General features: G+C 43.7%; 1 long non-coding RNA gene across 1 annotated transcript; it reads left to right on the forward strand.

Moving 5' to 3' along the window:
• The first annotated feature begins 445 nt into the window (after nucleotides 1-445).
• LOC118987943 (uncharacterized) lies at nucleotides 446-20,004 on the forward strand. The gene is made up of 3 exons (XR_005066687.1): nucleotides 446-1,107; nucleotides 3,486-3,714; nucleotides 19,967-20,004. It is a non-coding gene; the product is annotated as an uncharacterized LOC118987943 (long non-coding RNA).
• The last annotated feature ends 473 nt before the right edge of the window (nucleotides 20,005-20,477 follow it).

The following is a 20,477-nucleotide window of genomic DNA, read 5'->3' on the forward strand; positions in this document are numbered from 1 at the left end:
GAAGTGGCAAGGGAACTTTCCTTCCCAAAACGCAGTTACAGTCTGGGAGTAGAGTCCCACTAGCCTGGCTTTTCCATGTGGCCATCCTCGACACAATCATAGCTGTGGGGGGCAAAACACGAGAGCTGACTGCCCGAGTCTGTCACACGGCCACCCTCGGAGTTGGTGGAGGAGAGGGTGGTAGATTTGAGTTCCGTCCAAATTTCACGGACTGAGAGCCGGTGGGTGTTCTTTCTCCAGAGTACAACTAGATCACTTTTTATCAAAAGAAGGTCAAACGAGTGCTGGGGGGTAAAACCAACCACTGCCCTCCACATTGGCTTCTGCAGTTTTTCTTCATAAAGTTGTTTTTTTTCCTCCCCTGCCTCCAAAAGAGCTTACACTTTGCCATGTGGTATTACCTCCCAAGAACACTTCACTATGTCTTAGAAAAATAAATACACAGCCAATTTGCAGATTATACCTTCCTTAGTTCTGCTATAAATTATATGACTTGTTTCTGGCAAAACCTGAAGTTGAAGCTGGCTCCCCCGCTCCCCACCCCATCAACTGGAAGAATGAGTGGCATTCACAGGAGTTGTGTGTCCAAGGATGAATTAGCCCACCTGAAGGGGAGAGCTAAATTTGTGGGAAGAATTGCAGCTTTTCAACTAGTTCCAAGCATCCATGCCAGGGTGAGGAGCGTATGCGCAAGTAGGAAATATATATATATTTTATTGAACCTGGGCCAAACCTTCACTTAAGGTATTTATAAAATTTGTGAATCTGGAGGAAACCCATTATGGTCACCTTAGCCACATTAAAATTCCAAAATTTTCTCAGCGTGTGTTCGGTATAGTCAGGGAACATGTATAGAATTCCAGCAGTAGAGAAGTGCAAAACCAGAAAACAAGCAGTCTGGGTTCTAGGCTCAACTCGGACCCAACCAGCAGGGCGGTCTCAGTCCCTTTGTCCCCTGACTCATGGTCTCTTCCTCTAGAAATGAAGGATTCAGTTTACACGAATTACCAAGTACAGGGGGACCTGAGCAGTCCCAGCTTGGGTGTCAGTTAGAAATACAACTCACTGGGCTGTTGAAACTGTCCATGAGAGTTGAACAAGTCTCAGGTGAGTCTTTTCAATATTGTTATTTCAAATTGTTTTGGAGTTTCCACTCCTGACTGTGATTAGCATGCTTAGTACTATGCCCTTTGCTACCTAAATATGCATTAGAGAACCAACTGACTTTAACCATTTAAGGAAGTCTAGTTAATTTTATTTTGAGAACGTTTTGATTTTAAGATTTCACTTGATATAACTGAAGGCATCTCAAAGTGTAAAAACTCCTGGTTTAAATAAGTCATTATGCAAAAGTCTTGTGGTTTCAGAGTATTCTTCAGACTTACAAACCCCCAGTCAAGGATGCTGGTGCTTGTTCAGTCTCTGCTTGGGTCACCATACTGGAATTTGTTGACTGCAGGATTTTTGGAGCAAAATCTCCCAGGTTTTCCTGCTATGTCTTAAAATGTATTTTAAAAAACTTATCTATTGCCCTGGCTGTGTAGCTCAGTGGATTGAGCACGGGCCTGTGAAGCAAAGGGTCACTGGTTCGATTCCCAGTCAGGGCACCTGCCTGGGTTGCAGGCCAGGTCCCCAGTGGAGGACACATGAGAGGCAACCGCACATTGATGTTTCTCTCCCACTCTTTCTCCTGTCCCCTCTCTCTAATAAATAAATAAAAATCTAAAAATTAAAAAAAAGTTTATCTATTAAAATTGAATAGGAGGTCCTCATATATGTTTACTCATTCACCACTTAAAAAAAATCCACTGACGTGCATTATTGATTTTAGAGAGAGAGGAAGGGAGGGAGAGAGACATAGAGAGTAACATTGATGTGAGAGAGAAACATCGATCAGTTGCTTCTGGTTCACACCCCAACAGAGACAGAAGCCGCAACCCAGGCGTGTGTCTTGACAGGGAACTGAACTGGGACCTTTTGGTTTAGGGGGTGACGCTCCAACCAACTGGGCCACACGGATGAGGGCTCATTCACCACACATTGAGTGCATATTATCTACCAGGTGCTGAAAAAGAATTATGTTTCCTGACCCAAATTTACGTAATTATGTTTCCTGACCTAAATTTAAGTGAATAGTTCTGGCAGGAGAAAGCTCTTTTTAAAGTGGAGGAGGCATAACTGGAAACTAATTTCTTTAAGGCTGATTCAGTAAGATATAATTTTACCTGTCACCCCCAATATCACTGTTTCTTATAGCCTTTTATATATAATTTTTTTGCATTGAAATATAATTCACATAACATAAAAAACCCCCACCATTTTAAAGTGGGCACTTCAGTGGTTTTTAGAATACTCACGATGTTGTACAGCCATCACAACTGTCTACAATAATTCCAAACATTTTTCCTGCCCATGTCATTATGGGTTGGTTTTATTCCCACTCCCTGAGCCCTGACAAGTACGAATACTTTATATCTCTATGGGTTTGCCTATTCTGAACATTTAAAAAATATTTAAAAATAATAATTGACATAAATATTTATTCTGGACATCTACTATAATGAAATCATACAATATGTGGCTTGTTTTGTCTAATTTCTTTCACTTAGCATTAGGTTTCCAAAGTTCATCCATGTTGTAGCTTGTAACAGTACTTTTCATTGCCAAATAATATTCCATTATAGGGATAGAGCACATTCACCCGCTGATGGACATTTGAATTGTTTTCACTTTTTGGCTCCTTGAAGTAATGCTGCTGTGAACATCCGCGTACAACTTTGTAAATGAAATTATGTTCTCAGTTCTCCTTGGCACGTATCTAGGAATGGTCCCACTTTCCCTGAAGTGACTGTTCCACTTCACATCCCCACCAGCGATTTACTTCTTTGGTTGTTTTTAATAGAAAATATTTGTAACCACCCCAGAAGTTAGGTTGGTAGTACTCTTACCTCGGACAGGTTACTGATGAGAACACTAAGGCAATCAACTGAAAAATCCTCCCCAGGCCAAGATTGTAGGTTTATTCACTTATTCAGCATTCATTGAGCCCTTATTCTGTTCCCGCGGTTCCTCAGGCCTGTGGTTACGGAGATAAATAAAATATGTTGTTGGTGAGGGTGTTGAATCTCAGGCCTGTGCAACTTCTTTTGGAATCTCTAAAAAAAAATGGTAAAGATGCCCACTGAGGGGCTTGGTTCAGGCAGACTCCGCCTGGAATGGAAGGATTGGCTGAAACCAATGTCCTTCACCTTGGATGGTCCTCCCTAAACGCAGACACAGCTTTCTGGTCTCCAAGGTAAACTATCAATTCATGTTTTATCTTCCTAATGGAGAAAATGTGTGAGCATCTGGCAATTGCTTTCTCAGAAATGAACTGTTTTATAGTAGAATCATCTAATCCCAGGACTTTGGAAATAAATATATAACTGAAGTTGAGAAAGAATAACAATCCCGAACATTTGCATAATTCTTCACCTTTCCCACAGCCATTTTGTGTTCGTTACTGTGTCTGCTTTGACCACAGTCCTGCCGCGTAGGCCCGGCAGGCGCAGGGGATTCCCCTCGCACAGATGGCACCAGAACCTCCGGAAGTGGAGATATTTGCACCAGGTCACGTGAGTGAGCCAGACAGAGACTCTTCACTAACGCAGTCACTCCTTGGACTAGAGCCAGCACAGGACAGAGTTGTCATTGATGCATGAGGAAATGAGAAAAGTAAGGGCGAGTTACTGAGTTTCTCACATCACCAAATTCATTCAATTTTAAGAACTGTCTTTTGTTCTGAGATGAGGTACCTCTAATTTTTATGTTGGTGAAGGTCTCTTTACTGAAATGAAGTGATGGCAGATAGTAACTTTTAATTTTTTTTAACGCTTTTATTTATTTTTAAAAAGATTTTATTTATTTATTTTTAGATGGAAAGGGAAGGAGAGAAATATCAATGTATGGTTTCCTCTCGTGAGTCCCCTGCGGGGAACTGGCCTGCAACCCAGGCATGTGCCCTGACTGGGAATCGAACTGCGATTGTGTGGTCCGCAGGCCCGCGCTCAATCCACTGAGCTACACCAGCCAGGGCAGTAACTTTTAATTTTTATTTAGCAAAAAAATAAAGAATGTTAACAACCTCAGTTAATTTTACGTTTTTACCTGTTTCATGAAACCTGCCTCTCAGGTCCAGTCCAGCCTTTCCTGATTAATCGCTGCTGTTTTGTCTTGAGCACTTTGTTAGATGTAAAGTAGAAAATATACCCTTTTACAGATATGGCCATTTTCCTATGTGCATTTGCCACATGCAACTTTATTATCCAGTCTCCTGGTTTTGGGCTCGACCGTCTTGGACTGTCATATTCACCAATGTGCAGACTGGTGGGAAAACATATGATCATGCAGGCAGAAAGACTTAATCAGTCTTTTGGTTTTTAATTCTGAGTAAATATGACTTACTGTTCAGTTTGTTAATTGTTCTTGTGAATTTTGGGGAGGGCTGCGTGGGGGTGGGGCATGACATTTCTAGCACAGTGTAATTGGTTATATTTGAAAGGATGTAGCAATTATTCATTTTATGCATGGTTCTCCATCTGGTAGAAAGCAAGGCTCAACCCAGACAGGTTAATTAACTTGCCCACAGTACATACCAATGAGAGGAACTAGACATGGAAAGCCTTCTATTTCTAAATATTACTCATCAACTTTAAAATGTGATCGTGGGAACAACATGTGAATTACCCATGGAAAAATTCACTTGACTTTAGAAACATAGAGCAAAAAGACTGCAGCAGGATCAAAGCCTTCTGAGGACCCTCTGGGTTGTTCCACAGGGTTTGCACGGGGGGAGGAGTCGCTGAGTGCCAGACACCTCCTACTTGAAAGCAGCCTTCCCCAAAGTGTGAACGCCTGCCCAGGTCTTAGATGGGATGAGAGCACAGCACTCAAGTAAATCTGGAGACAGAGTGGGTGGATTTTGGTTCTGTAGAGTAGGATTTTGGATTTAACTTATTACGGGGTGTGGTAAACATCCAAGAGTGATACAGCTGCAACACTTGTCAAACTCTCTGATTAAAATCTACTTCATTTCTCTTGCTGCCCCTCCTGCCCTCCTCTGGTGTCTCTTAGAACTAGTCTTCTCCAGAAGGTGGTGTTTTATGCGTGTGTGCTTCAACATGTGTGCTCCATTTTCTTCTTTTTCAGTCCTCATATCAACACTTTAGGCAGCAATATTCTCATCCCCATTTTACAGAGGGAGAACCCAAGGCACAGAGAGGTGAAGAATCTCACCCAAGATCACACAGTGGCAGAGCCTATAATCGGACCCTGCAACTGGGCATCAGAGGTGGCCTGTGAACACCTGTGTTGTGCTGCCTTTACTGCTAAGCGTTTTTCTTCCTTATCATCTTCCTTTCACCTAAGTAAGTACAGTGCATTTCCTCATGTAAATGAAGTTAGTAATCTAACCTAGAAACTATCCTGAAAGTTTCCAGTGCAATTGGCTTGCTGGCGAGTCCATTCTGAACGCAATGAAAATACTTTAGAGTAAAACATCTGAGCCTACTTGTTTTGGGCACCATTTAAACAGTGTGACCTTGACTAGTTAGTCAACTTTCAGAGCCTTAACTTACTCATTTGTACACTATGCGTCCTACGAAGGAGTCAACCTGAGAATGTAAGTAAAGGCTTGGGAAGAGGACGGTGTAGAGCACACTCCTATGTACACCTATTTTTCTCCCCCACGCCTTCCCTCCTCTCTCTTTTCCCTATTCAAATGCTCGCATATACTCGGTGCTTCCCCAGTGAAGTAGATTTTGCCCTAGTTTACACTCACTCACAGCTGTATATGGACAAGGACGAAGATAAATCCCATGAGAAGCTGTGTGGAGTAGAACAACGAGTTCAGTGAGGAGGCAAGTGTCAAATGTAATGTTCTTTTAGGAGATTGGAAACACCATTAAAACAAGAGAGTGGGTTTAAACAACCTGGAAATTGTCCCCAGTGAGCATTTATACTAAAGGGAAGTGAAATTTTGAGATTAAAGACAGACACTGAAAACGAGTCCCATTTCCCACATGCTATTGATTGAAGAAGTAGGAGAACAATGGACTGGCGGGGCCACTTCTGCTGTGTGATCTCAACGCCCACGTGGCACAGGCCTCCAGAATCTGCCCACTCGCCCCAGGGCCTCTTCACATAGCCTTAGGGAATTACCAAATGCAAAGAAATGCCCTCACTTCTCCGTTTAAAAAATATGAGTATGGATTCGAATTCTTCCTATTACTGAAATGTTTATCATCACAGGGAGAGATGGCCTCATATACTCAATGGCTATATATTCTCATGTCTCCCAGGCAAAAACGAATGTGTTTAGTAATAACCCAATAACGAAGGTGATGATTTGGAGAACTCAGCACTTAAACAATTCTTTTTTTTAAAAACAATTCTTTAATGCTTTAATTCAGAGAACAAGGCATTAATATTATAGACAAGTTTGAAAATAGGATTAAAAAATCAACCATGTTTCTGACAGCTTAAATTTCTGTTATTATTTTTGTATTTTAGATTTTAGTCTTTTCTTCCATAGTCAGACAGTTTGCATGATTTCAGTCATAGTATATATGCTATGATTAGCTATATCATAGACCTGGGAATTTGCATCTCTGTTATTTATACTTGTTATTTTAATGGCTTACATGGGAGAAAATAGTCTAGTTCCCTCTTAGGAATAAAGGGAGAATAAAGGCACAATTACAATGATGTGATATTATTTGTTAAACCACATCCTTCTTGGTGATTGTTAACCAGTTTTATGCAATTATAGATTGTGCTGTTTCACAGTGAAGAACAGCTTATAGCCGCTAGAAACAGCGACCCAACACTAGTATCTTAAGCACATTAAAAGAAAATACAAGCCAAAGGTAGGCTGTTCAGAGCTGGTCTGGTTGTTGTAAGAAGACATCAGTGGCTTAGGCTGCTTCTGTTTTTCTGCTTTGCCATCATTTTTGCCTGACTTCCAAGTTCAAAGTTACAAAATTGCTGCTTGAGCTATAACCCTGATGTCTGAATTTCAAGCAAGAAGTAGCAAGAAGAGAAAAAGGCAAAAGGTGTTTCTTCCCCACCTCCACTGTCTATTCCTTTTTAAAGAGCCTTCCCAGAATTGCCACGTCAAAGCTGCTCATTAGTTGTGTGATCTTGAGTAAGTAACACAAACTCTCTGATGCTGTTTTTCATCTTATAAATTGAGAGCAATACTTTTGACACCACAAAGTACATTTGAAGAATACTGTAAATCCAAAAAATGCTACGCAAATGCAAGTGTTAATTAAGACAGCACTTGCAATCTAATGGAGGTTGCAAAATTGAGATATTTCATGTCTGTGTCTTCCCACAAAGGGACATGTTATAGTCATTTACAATCATGCTCTCTCCCCATCCTGACATGCAATTGTGAAGGAGAGAATGCAGAATAAGATCATGTTTGGTTCACACTAAAGAGAAGTCTGAGGACACTGAGATTGCAGACCGTGGGAGAAGTGATCCGACTCCAGAGCTGTCTCCACATTCCTCCATGCCTTTGCTATCTGGGAGGGAAATATTATATTGTAAAAATGGGCTACCCTCAAACTCAAAGGCTGAAACATCTTGATATGGTCGGTTCCTCAAGAACTTACAGGCCTCCAGGCCAGTGAACAAACTCTGCTGTGGGTAGAGTGGCCTGTTTTCTGTGATCAAAATTGTAAGTTCCCTGAGAGCTGGGAACCTATCTCTGTCTACTTCAATGCCTGACACCTAGGAGTTCCTCAGCAAAAATCTGTTTATTAATTTTAGCCCCACCTTAAAGACTGAGGGTCAGTCTTAAGGGTGACATTTTTTATGTAATTTTAAAAAAGATGTGACTTATTTAAGCTATTGTGCCACTCAGCCTGTTATTGTTGACTGGAGTGATGAAGAACTATCTTGGGTGAAGTATATTTTTGAATAAAAATAATTATGATGATAATTATAGCTAACCTATTGGGAATTTACCCTGTGTAGGCATTTAGCACTTCATATGATTGAACTGATTTAATCCTTCTTATTATAGTAGGTATTATATCATATTTATTCTATGGAAGAAGAAACAGAAACTCAAAGAAGGCAAGTAATTTGCCCAAGGTCGCAAGGTCATGAAGTTAGGAAAAGGAGAAACTGGCTAAAAATGACTAAATCTGAACATAAATATTCCTGGCAAATCACTGTTAAGCTTCTCAATAGATTGTTCATATCCTTTAAAGGCCTTCATTTCATCTACTTCATTTACCCATAAATGGCCCACTTTAGGTAAATAACTTCATTTCTTTGATACTGTTTCTTCATCCAAAGAATAAGAAAATAATACTGCCCGCCTCATAGAGTTTCTGTGAGGATTAAATGAGATACGTGTACACAGCACCCGGCACATGGAGAGTGTTCAGTATATTTTAACCACCATTATTTCTTCTAGTTTGGTTAAGTTGATCAGTATTTCTTAATTTGGGATGTACTTCCTAATTGTCAGTGGATGAATTGTTTTCAAAATCCATGTCCCAACTAGGGTATTTCGGAAGAGCTCCCCAAGTGACTGTGGTTCACATTCCCTTGAGAATCACTGCTGAATGGGACTGACATCCATTAAGGAATTGTTTCATTCAAGACAATGCTATCTTCTAAGAGGGATGTAAGATGCCTAATAGTAGTAAATGTCATATAAAATAACTACATTGCTCTAGGAGATTAAATATGCAGGGGTGGTTCTGTCTCCCATGGGGGCAATCAGGAAGGCCTCATGGAGGTGATCACTATTGGACTGAGTTAAGGGCCCAGCAGAGCTAATTTGCTAGGGATGGTGGCAGGTTAGTGAGTGAAGGCAGGAGGCAGAGACAGTGGTGACACCATTGGGTGGAAGATAAGATCTTCTTTAGGGAGAGTTGGGGAATGAGACAAGATGGTTGATTGGAGTCTGAGAATGTAGGATCTTGAATTCTTGAACAACTGAGTTTCTACTAAATTTGGAGGACCATGACAAGCCACTAAGCTTTTTTTTAACCAGAGAATAAAATTCTCAGAACTGTATTCTCATCAAAGGAATCTGGTATTCTAATGAATTAGAAAGTGAACAACCTGGAAGCAAGAAACGAGCAAGTCCAGAGACATCTATTGCTTCTGCCAAGTCTCAGAATAAGAGCTTGGACCAGGCAGGGTATGGCTAGGTGGTCAGGATGAAGAAACAGCTATGCAAACCTAGAGACTGCTTGAATGGTGGGGGAGGGATGGTGAGGGGAAGAAGAAGTGAAGATGACTTTGAGATTTGAGCCTGGGTGATGGGAAGGATGGTGCTGTGACCAAAAAAAGGGAAGCTGGGGTGTGAACTGGTTTGAGGGAGGTAAGAATGTACTAAATTTGAGATGCCCGGGGACTCAGTACACTCATCGAGGAGTTAGGTGGAAATATGTAATTTAAAGGAGAGAGTAGGGCTATACACAAACAAGTGAACAAAACAAAGTGAGTCACCTGCATTGTGGGTTGTTGCCTGGAGCCTCAGCAATGGGTGAATTCTGTGGGAAAGAGAGTAGAGTCTGGGGGAGTCTTAACTTAAGGTCTGTGGAAGGGCTATTTTGGGTCTGGAGATATCTGTGAATGCATTAAAATTTTAAGCAGAATATTATGTATTGGAAAGAATTCACAATTTCATTGAATTATTTGCTCTAAATAAGGTGAAGAACCGTTGTTATATATAGAAAGAAGTAGACTTGTTACCGGTGGAGGTTCTGCAGAGTCAGGAGAAAAGCATTCTGGGACCCATGCATGGGAGGATGAAGGGTGGTGGTAAAATTTATTGAAATAGAAATAAAGGACTGTCCCCAGGTACCCAGGGTCTCCTCCCTGCCCAGGTGGCTCAGCTCCATCCTGCTGTGGAAGAAGACCAGCCTTGTCTTCACTGTGCTGAGAAGGGCCAGGGTTCAGAAATTCTGTGTCATTGGCCTGGCATTGGCAGGGCATTCAAAACTTTCACAGTTCAGTTGAGTCAATGCCAAAGCGTAGTCCAGCGAAGTCTATGTCCCCATCTAGCTAGCTTAGTTCTCTTCCCAGCTGCACCCTAGCTGGTGTTGTGCGGTCATATCCAGGCCTACACTTGGGCCTGCCTGGCTGCCAGGCCCATAAGACTGCTGGACCCACACGACTGCTATGAGAGAAAGTGTACAAATAGGTGAATTTGTGCTACCAAGAGGGGCCTTTGTTAAGCTTTGATAACGTTACCTCAGGCTTGGGAGAGATCAGTCTTTCTTTCAAATTAACCAGTCTCTTTTCTGGCTCTTTGTGGGTTTTTGCTGGGCTCTCCCCTTATCCAGCCCAATCTTTTCAACAGGCTAGATTCCTCCCTCTCATTTTTGCCACTTGGCTCCTACTCTGCCCTAAACTAGAAGGACATTCTCTTGTGCCATCCTGGTTTTGACCGTGCATGTCCTGAAGTCCTACTGTGTCATCTGGTTCTTACTGCATACATGCTTACCTCTCCCTGGGCCGCCTTGGTTTCTGTTGTGCATCTGCCCAGCAGAGGAATTTCCCCTTGACTGGTTCTTCTTCCCCTTGGTAATCTGCGGAGAGCAGATTGGTGATTCCCTGGGGAGATTGGAAAGGTGGTACTTCCTCCCAACGTGGCAGATGGGTTGGAGATGGGGCCATGAAGAGATGTTAATTTCCCCCTGGGGATTAGGCTGTCCCTGGAGTTGTGAAGTTGTAGCTTCTGACCAAATTAAGCATGGCCAGTTTTGCTCCCTTTTCTTTATTAATATCTAGCTACTTAAGCTAACAGACCGTGATGGTGCTGTTCGAATTTCTACCTAGATAACCCAGCCAGTCTCTGCTCTACATTCCTGACTGCCATACCTCAGACTGTGGTGGTCTTTACCATGGCAGACTCTTTCATCAGGATTATCTTTAAAATGTTTCTTTTTGCCAAGACAGTGCAATGGGCTAAGAATAATCTTAAATAAATGGTGCTGAGACCCATGCGCAACAGAAACCAAGACGACCCAGGGACCCATGTAGATATCCACACGTAAAAGAATAAATCTAGACCCTCTACCCACACTATATACAAAAGTTAATTCAAAGTTGATCAAAGGTCTACATTTATAAGAATCAAAAATTTAAAACTCTTAAATGAAAACACTTTCTAAGATGTAAATCTTTGTGACCTTGGATTTACGCAATAATTTCTTAGATATGACACCTTAAGTGCACTAAATCCAAAGATATGTTGGACCTGATCAAATTCTAACTTGTTTTTCAGGGACACTCTCAAGAAAGTGGAAAGATAACCTATAGAATGGTAGGAAAAAATATGTGTAATTAAAAATGGCAAAGCATTTGAATGAACATCTCTCCGAATAAAATACACACATGGAAAAAAAGTGCTCAATACCATTAGTCATCAAGGAAATGCAAATCCAAACATAATGAGATACCACTTCATACCCACGTGTTTGGCAGTTACCATCGTCATCACCATCATCAGCAACAACTGCAACAGATAACACGTTGTCGAGGATATAGATAAATGGGAATCCTCATCCTCTGCAGGAATTTAAAGTGGTACAGCCCCTTTGAATAAACAGTTTGGCAGTTGCTTACAAAGTTAAATGTAGTTACCATATGACCCAACAAATACACTCCTAAGTATATGCGTCTATCCAAAATAATTGAAAACATATGTTCACACAAAAGCTAGACATACATATTCATAGCAACGTGATTCATAAAGCCTGAAAATGGAGACAACCCAACTGTCCATCAACCGATGCGCAGATAAATAAAAGGTGGGGTAGTCGAACGATGGAATATTATTTAGGAACAAAGAGGATGAAGTATTGGTACCCGCTGCAATATGCATGAACCTGGAAAATATTAACCTAAGTAAAAGGAGCCAGGCACAAAAGGCCACATGTTATATCATTTCACTTAAATAAAATATCTAGAATAGGCAAATATGTTGAGACAAAAAGTAGGTTAATGATTGACAGGGACTTGGGGAGGAGGCGAACTGGTGTGATGGCCAGAAGAATGGGGAGCGATGGCTAATGGCTATGGCATTTCTTTTCGGGGTGATGAGAATGTTCTGGAATTAGTGGTACACAAACTTGTGAATATACCACAAATCACTGATGAATTTTATTGGATGTGAAATTATATCTCAGTTAAAATGTTCTTATGCCTTTTCTTATTCTGGTTTTCCTTCAATGGTATAGAAATAATAACCAGGATCCAAGAAGCAGAAATCCTTTGAACAAAGTCATAGAGATAGGAAAGTAGAGACAGGCTTCAGGGGATGCTGGATTTGGTTAGGACATAGGAGTATGTACGGAAGAATCAGGAGATGAAGCCAAAAAGGTAAGTTGGGACCAGAACATCAAGTCAGTCAGTTGCTGAATGAATCAAATATTTATAAGGACTTGCTTGGTGCCAGAAACTACTTTTGAGTGCTTGACCAAAAGACCCAGTCCCTATACACACAGGGCTCAGCAGTGGACTCTGGTGACATTAAGCACATATTTAATTCAAATTCAATTACACAATTAACCAGGGTGTGAAGGGCAGGAAGTTCAGAGTGCGGGGGACCATGTGATGATGGATGCCTCTGGGGTGAGGGAATCTCGGACGTTTTCCAGGGAAGGAGAAGGATTAACCTGAGGAGGGTCTAACCTCTAGGCCAGTGGATTTTGACTGAATGTGCAGGCAATTGGGAGCCATTAAAAGGGATTGTGCCTGGAGAGATATGTAATCAGAGCAATGCCACAAGATGATTTAGCCCGTGGTGGTTCTTAAACTCACCACACAAGGCTCTCTGGTGTGCCAGTCTTGCCCAAACACCTTGCTCTGCCAGCAAAGCAGGAGCAGGAAGAACAGTTTTTCAACAGTGATGGTTGGTGGGCCATGCTCGGAGGAGCTCCTGTTAGAGTTCATCCTTCCAGATGCTGGTGGACAAAGGACATGTGTGGCCTGTCCTGGGGACGTGAAGGACTAGCACAGCAGGCCTCTTCCTCCTCGATGCTGAAAGCAGTTAAACAGGGTCCTTCCTGGATTTTAGTTTTTCTTTTTGGTCAGGCAGATAGAAAATGATCACACGGCTTCGTATCCTAAGGTCACTTGTTTACCTTGAATTTGCCCCTTGAGTTTGTGAAAATGAGCTGCCAGACCATGACATGTATATCCTTTAAGTGCGTGCGTGCGTGTGTGTGTGTGTGTGTGTGTGTGTGTGTGTGGACCTCTGTCAGGGAGAGGCTCAGAACAGAGTGGAGAACAGTATTATTAAACAAATTCTCTCCTTTCTCTCTTTCCCGCACCCTCCAGCTCTGTGGAAGGTGCTGGAGGAAGGGCACAGAGGAGGATGACATGTGACTCTGGACTCAGGGAAGAGCCCAGCTACTGAGGGACACAGTTCTGACACAACTATAACATGTACCAAAGACTGTGGAAGCTCAAGCTATGGAGAGGCTAGTTTTCCACAGATAGAAAAGCGTTCCAGTGGGCAAGAATTCCCACGTCAACTTCAGATTGCGAGTTCCTAAAAGACACGGGCTACTACATTTTCCCTTTCATCCTCACAGCTCCTGAGAGGCCCCGGGGCGCTGTGGCTCCCTGATGGATTTGCTGACTCACTGACAAGTCCCGCAGACCTGTGCTTCCTAGAGGTACCTGCATGCTGATCACTGAGGCCCCTTCTTTCATACCAGACAACTCTGTTTCTAAGGACAGTGTTCATCAGGCTATTTGGAGCAATTCTTGCCTTTATTTAATTTTAAAAAACATACCGCTGCAAGGAAATCTTGGTGAAAATAGCAAACACCCGGCCTGGCTTTTTCACTCAGCTCCTCTTGCTTCTCCAGCCCTGCATTTTCACCCACAGCACCGCTTAAGTGTCTGAAATCCACTACTTCCTGGGCAAGTCAGCTCATTGGAGAGTTGGAATTTGGCCTGAGGCCTGGGCTACTGACATTTCTTTTTTTCCTAGAATTGTCTTTTTTTGAAAAGGAGAGTGACACAGCCAGTTGGGTTGAACACAGCACTTTGAAAAAGTGGGAGCTTGGGAATGGGGGAACTTGGAGGAGTTGCCTCTTTTAGCCATCAGGGTGCAAAGATGTCAAGTCACCTGACTGCCCCATTGTACTAGTTGCTACTGGTTCCTTTTGTTGTTAAAAAAAAAAAGAAAGAAAGTATAGTGGCTGTTTGCTAAAGAAGCTTTTGTTCAGTGGGGAAAAAAAAAGGGCTTCTACCTTAGAACAGGAAAGGCGTCAACAATGGTAGGAGAAAGTGCTGGGCCGTCTCGTTACAGAGCCACCTGGTGGCTCCCCGTTGCAAGTGCTGCTCCTGGAGCAGCCTCCCTGCAGTCTGGACTCGCACACTGTTTCTCACCTAGGAGAAATGGCTTGCCCCCAGCTCAGGAAAGAGACTCCCCCTGCTCTGTGAAGGTGTATCTGATGGCTGCCCACTCTGATTTTCCTTACATACCTTTCAAGAGCTCGCAGGACCTGCCCCTGGGCTTCTTGCTCACTTTTCTCCCTCCATCTCCAGACCGTGATTCTTCAGCTCCAGTCCCACCACCCTCCTGCCTTCTCCAGGGCCTTTGCATTTCCTTCCCTCTGCTCAGGATGCCTTTCTCCAGGATCTTCTTAAGGCCTGCTCCTTCTCAGTGCTCACATTTCAGCTTAAGCAAACTTTCCTCAGAAACACCTTCTTTGACTCCTTTCTCTGTAACAGTCTCTACACCAAGTTGTTCTTCATCACAGCTCTCTGCTTTACTTTACTCATAGGCTATTTAATACCAACTAAAATGATCTCATTGGTGTACTTTTCCCTTGTTAAGTCTGTAAGAGCAAGGCCTTGTCTGTTTCATATCTGTATCCCTAACATAAAAAAAATATCTGGTTTGTATTTGGTGTTCAGTAAATACAAGGAGAGACAAAACTGGAGGGATAACGTATGAAAAGGTAGAAGCTATAGAGCCCAGGTGGGTCTGTCTGAGATTGTGCAGGACTCCTCATTCCCTGTTTCTTTCCTAATAACAATTTATCAGAAGGTCTGTTTCCATGGCTGGCATCCATTTTTCTTTGGGATTATATTTTGGTTGCCAGGAATTTGGTTCTTTCTCACCATCCAACTCTGCTCTCTCCCTTTCTTGGTTTAGTTTTTCCTAATGTATAGTCACACACTCTTAATAGCTTTAACAGGGGTTGTATTTATAAGGAAAAGCCATCTTCCATCTTCAAGGCGCCACGGTTCTCAGACATTTCCAAATATTCGATGTAAAAGCATCGAACCATCAAGAGAAATTCATGACTCATCTGGTCAGTGTCCCTCGATGTAGAGAGCACTTGGGGTGCGCATCCACGCCCCTGTGCCTCGGACTCTCCTTCTGAGGGTGGCTTTTCATTTCCTGGCCGGCAGCCATGACTCTACCTGCTCGGCTTCTTCAAGAAAAAGCCCTCAGATTCCAGGGGCACCAGCTCGTTGTTGGCCAGCTTTCCCCTGTATCTGGGCCCAGAGCTGGACAACCGCTCTCCCTTGGCCTCTTCATCTTTTGTTCGGCTGTGTGTGTGCGTGCTTGTGCACAGTGTGTATGTATGTGCGTGCAGTGACTTCTGGCAAAGAGGAGCTTAAAACCACCCATCTGATGCCTTGTGAATGTCTTGAAATTTCTCCAAATTTGGGGGGTTTATTTTCTTGTGATCACCCCTGGCTTCTAACTGCTATTTTTTTTTTTTTGCGTGTGCGTGGCTTTGTCCTTTGTTATTCTAGTCCATGTCTGACTCATACCCAAAATTGAGCCTCATCTTTGAGTTTAGCCATCATAAATAAACAAACGGACAGAAAAACAAATAACCACACTCACAAATGGAATTTTGTAGAGAAGATTTTACAGCAGATATGAAAAGAAGGTGGAGGAGCTTTTATTGTAATAGGACATAGTGACACATTGAACAATAACATCTAAGTTCTGGACTCCCACCCTGGGGTTTTGCCGTGGTCGGTCTTCCCTACAGAGAGCCCCGAGCTCACCCATGTTGCCAGTCCCCTCTCTTTATCCACCTCTCTTTTTCTCATCCCCTCCTTCCTGGGGTTCTCCCCACCAATTCCAAATCATCTTATTCATTATGCAAAGCAACTCACCTCCGCCCCAACCACGCTTTTCATACTTTGCTCTGGGCCCATTTTGCCTCTCCAAAGCCATCAAGGTCCTCAGCAGATCCAAAGGGTTTCCTGTTTATTAAGAGCCATTCTCCTTGCAAGGCAACTGTGGTTTAAACAGCATTTCTCTTCCTTTGCAAGTGAGTTCCACAAGAGAAGGCCCGTGGGAACCTGATGCCATGTGTGTTACCTGAAGGAAGACACCACAAAATACCAAAGCTGGTGTTGGCTTTTCAGAGGCCCCCTCTTACCTCCTTACTGCTCTACTCTGAGATGGAAAATGGCTTAAGGATTCGAATGGGCTGCTGAAACCAAGCCACCCAAGTTTCTGGAGTAGCTTTATCTCCATAGGAGAACTGAGAGTCTATGCCCCCTGAGGCCTGTTTGCCATTTTAGTGGGCATGTCTTCCCCCTAGTTCTTCTCGGGTGGGCTAGCAGTTTTCATGAGCTTTTCTCAGCCTGGAATTTCGTGAAAAGTAGACAGCAAGCATCTTTCCACCTTTTATGATGGCGGTGGGAGAGCTGTGCTGGTGGAAGAGAGTTTCCTGGGGCTGGAGGTCTGTTTTGAGCCAGGTGCGCTGTGGACAGAGCCCAAGAATGACAAGGAAATTGGAGCCATAGACCATGAGAGCTAAGAGTCCGGGGGGAACCTGTAAGAAGCAGCCCCTTACTTGGGAGCTGTGGCATGCCAAGTCCAGAGCAGCAAAGTGACTTACATGCTCAAGGTCACATATCAAGGCTGTGCCATTTATGGTCCATTGTTCAATTTGGGTAGGGAAGGAGAAATCCCCTTGGTCTGCCCTGACTCCGGGATCAGCCCACGTAATGGGTGTCGGGGCTGCTCTAGAGAACCCTCAGCTCTTTGAATCAAGGAAAAATGAGTCAACTGCTCATTCTTTTTAGCTCTTGAACTTTAAAAATCTGAGTTGTGGTTTAGTATTTGAGGTGGTATGTGCGTTTGGTGAGGGGGCGGAAGGTGACAGGGAGGATTCAGAAGATGGTGATTAGGTTCTTTGAGATGTCTAGTGGAGGAGGAAGAGCATAGAGAAGAGGCAGGCTCTCCCGAGCTGCTGGAATAAAGAAATGTAAATGGGTCAATTTGATGTCAGCTCTCTCCGTCCTGGACTGCAGTGCAAATGGTATCCAGTCAAGTTTTTCTTTGTTAGAGTGACTGCTATGTAAACTGGAATCAGAGAAAATAAATTGCTGCATAGAATCGTTTGTGACAGAGAATCTGTTGTGACCCATTTAATTCAGCTCAGCAAGTACTTCTCAAGCCTCTAATGTATGCCCAGCACAAGGCCAGACGTGTTGTGGGAACAGAAAGAAGAGCTTTCCAGTGTTACTACATTCAAAACCAGACCATTTCATTAAAAAACCAAGAGCCATTTAGGTAGAGTGGACAGAAAATGAGATTGAGAAACCTCAATGCCAAAAGTACAGACAATACGTGTTCTGGAAAGTCATGAGAAAAGGGGGTCAGGAGGAAGGGTCACTGGGAGGTAGCACTTGAGCAAGAGTGAAAGCTGCTCGTTGTGGGGGCTGTGTCTTCCTCCTGCAGGCAGTCCCTATTGTGAGGCTGTGCCCATAGCAGGTGCTCAATAAAAACCTCCCAGTGCTGGACAGAGGGGAGGGTGCACCAGGACAGAGGAGCAGATGTGAAGGTGATTAGAGGTCTGCAGGGATCAGACCAGTCTAGCAGAGCAGACAGGGTGTGTGAAGGACTTGCAGGGACGGTGGAAGGGCTGGAATGTCTCCTGATGCAGAGTTTGAACTTGTCCCTGGGGACCCACAGGAAAGGCAAGGGGCTATGCTTTGGGAAGCACTTGGGCCTGTGGGTTAGGAAGATACCGTGTTAGAATGGCCTCTGCTTTTTTATCCTCTTTGCCTTGGCTTCTTAACAACCCAAGGGCACGATTGTCTGTGCATTCTCTTTCAGGTCAACATTCTAGGGAATGCATCTCAGGGTGGTGTGCAGGGTGGACACTTGGAGGCAGAGAAACTTATAGGTTCCAGGAATTCAGGGACTGAAGATGTAGACCAGGGTGGGGATAGAGGGGGCAGCAAGGAAAGGGAGGATTCCGGGGATTTGGAAGTGCTTCTTAGGATGCTCATAGATAATTCAATGGAGTTGGAGTTTGCACAGGTGGCTTAAGGGGAAGAGATGTTTTCTGTGGGGGGGTGGTGTTTGGGGCATGAGGTGACTGGGAGATGTCTTAGAAGCAGCCAGAACTAGGATAAGAGGTTGGCAGGTGAGGTAGAGTAGGTAAAAGGGGGAGCCTCTGGGTCAGACCAGGGGTGGCTTTGAATCCTATCTCTATGTGTACCACTTGCATGACCTTGGGCATGTGACTATGGAAGAATGACAAAGTCATCCAGCTTGCATGGGACTTTCCCAGTTTTAGCACTGAAAGTCCCATGACCCAGGAACTCCCCAGGGCCTGGCAGGCTGGGACAGCTTGTCTGGGACTGTCCTGGTAAGAAAGCAGCAAGCTTCATGTCCTGGGAGCCTCCTCAGAGGTGGGCAGACTGGGATGGTTGGTGAATGTACTTGTCCAAATTTACCTCCGTTTCCTCGTCTGAAAAGGAGAGATAATAACAGCATCACCTTCACAGCATTGTATGGGTTCAACAAGGTAGTACATGTCAAATACTCAGCACAAAGATTGGCACAAAAAGCTATAAAATAAATTTGTTTATTTATGTAAAATAAATATATTTGCTGGAAGGATGAGTTAAATGAACCCAGCAGGGGAACAAGTTCGGTGCAGAGGGCTTGGTGCGGCTGTGGTGCGGCTGTGGGACCGCTGCAGGGTCGGAGGCTTGGTGGACTGAACTTGTGCATTGGACTTCTACTTGGATCTATAGAAGGGGATTTGCCAAGAAAATTAGTGATAAAAACAAGGATGATGTTAGCCATTGAGCAGGGCAAACATTAGCAGCAGTATTTACATTTTAATAATGCTTATGCTAATCATACATGAAAATACACCTTCACTAGAAGATTTCTGAGATTCTCTAAAGGCCAGAATCTCTGCTTTCTGGCTTAGTTGATCTGTGGTTGTATGTACTCAATGAAATAAAACCACATTTTGTTTCAGTATTTATTCGTTCACCTGTTCAACAAAAATTGTTTTAGTATTTTTGTGTGGGGGTGCTAAGCACAATACCAAGCTCTATGGAGGCTACAAAAATATGAGAAGCAGTCTGTGTTCTTAAAAAATTCATGATATAATTGTTTTATCTTTACAAATATTTTCCTTATTTAAACTTCAACCAGCCCCTCCCCCCACCCCTGTTATTTTTTCCTCACGAGCATGGTGGCTTTTTGGTAGCTTTACACTACCTTTAAAGTCCTAGAGGCCAGAGAGAAATCACCACGTTCCCATCAGGGTGTCTTTAGGAGATGGGTTGGGAACAGAAAGCTAGAGGAGGGGAGAAAGTGAAAGAATGAGGGAAACTGAGGGAGGAGAGGAGAAGAGAGGGGGGAGGCAAAGAAGGGGGAGTAGAGAGGAGGGGGGCAGAAGGGGAGTTTGGGGTTGAAGGGGTCTGCGTCGGGGGAAGCAGAGAGAGCAGCAAGAGGACCAGGACAGGAGGAAAGAAAGCCTAGTGTGTGGGAATGTTTGGGGAGAAAAGAGCACCAGGAAAATGAGCATGAGGAGACTCAAGGGATGTGCTCGCTAAGATCTAGTCACCCCCCAATGAAATAAGATGTTGAAATTACACATGGGAAGGGTTTTTTTGTTTCAATTGTGATTTTTTTCTTTAACCACAGCTAAGAGGAAACCAGAGTGAAGATCAGATCGTGGTGACGAGATGATGGGGTCCCCAACCCCCACGTCAGCTTTGCCTCTTCCCTGTGTGGTCTGGGGTTGTGTCTCCCACTGTGGGCGTTGCTGCCTCCAGCCCTGGTGTGACTCCGGAGGAGCAGGACCCTGCGCTCCCACGACCAGCAGAGACCGAGGCCCTGACGGAGGCCACCTCCTCCAGGAGTTGCCGAGTCCCCTGAGCTTTGCAACCCCTACTTCCCCAAACTGCTTCCTCCTCTGGTGCAACCTGGACGCCGCCCTTCCTCTTCCTTCACCTGAGGGGGCAAAGCAGGGTCAGGGGAGAACCTTTGCTTCCCCCTCTTTTCTTTCATTCATCTTTAAAATTCACTCCCCTGGTCCATTTTCTGTGCTGTGCCGTATATCCCTGAGGCTTCCACAAAATAAGAAATTTGGGATAAAAATGCATAACACACCCCTGGCCTCAGGCTACAGAAAGAAAGAGGTGTGTGTAAATGA

Source organism: Sturnira hondurensis, unplaced genomic scaffold (assembly GCF_014824575.4).
Source record: "Sturnira hondurensis isolate 20B ecotype Veracruz unplaced genomic scaffold, ASM1482457v3 Scaffold0005563, whole genome shotgun sequence".
Classification (NCBI taxonomy): domain Eukaryota; kingdom Metazoa; phylum Chordata; class Mammalia; order Chiroptera; family Phyllostomidae; genus Sturnira; species Sturnira hondurensis.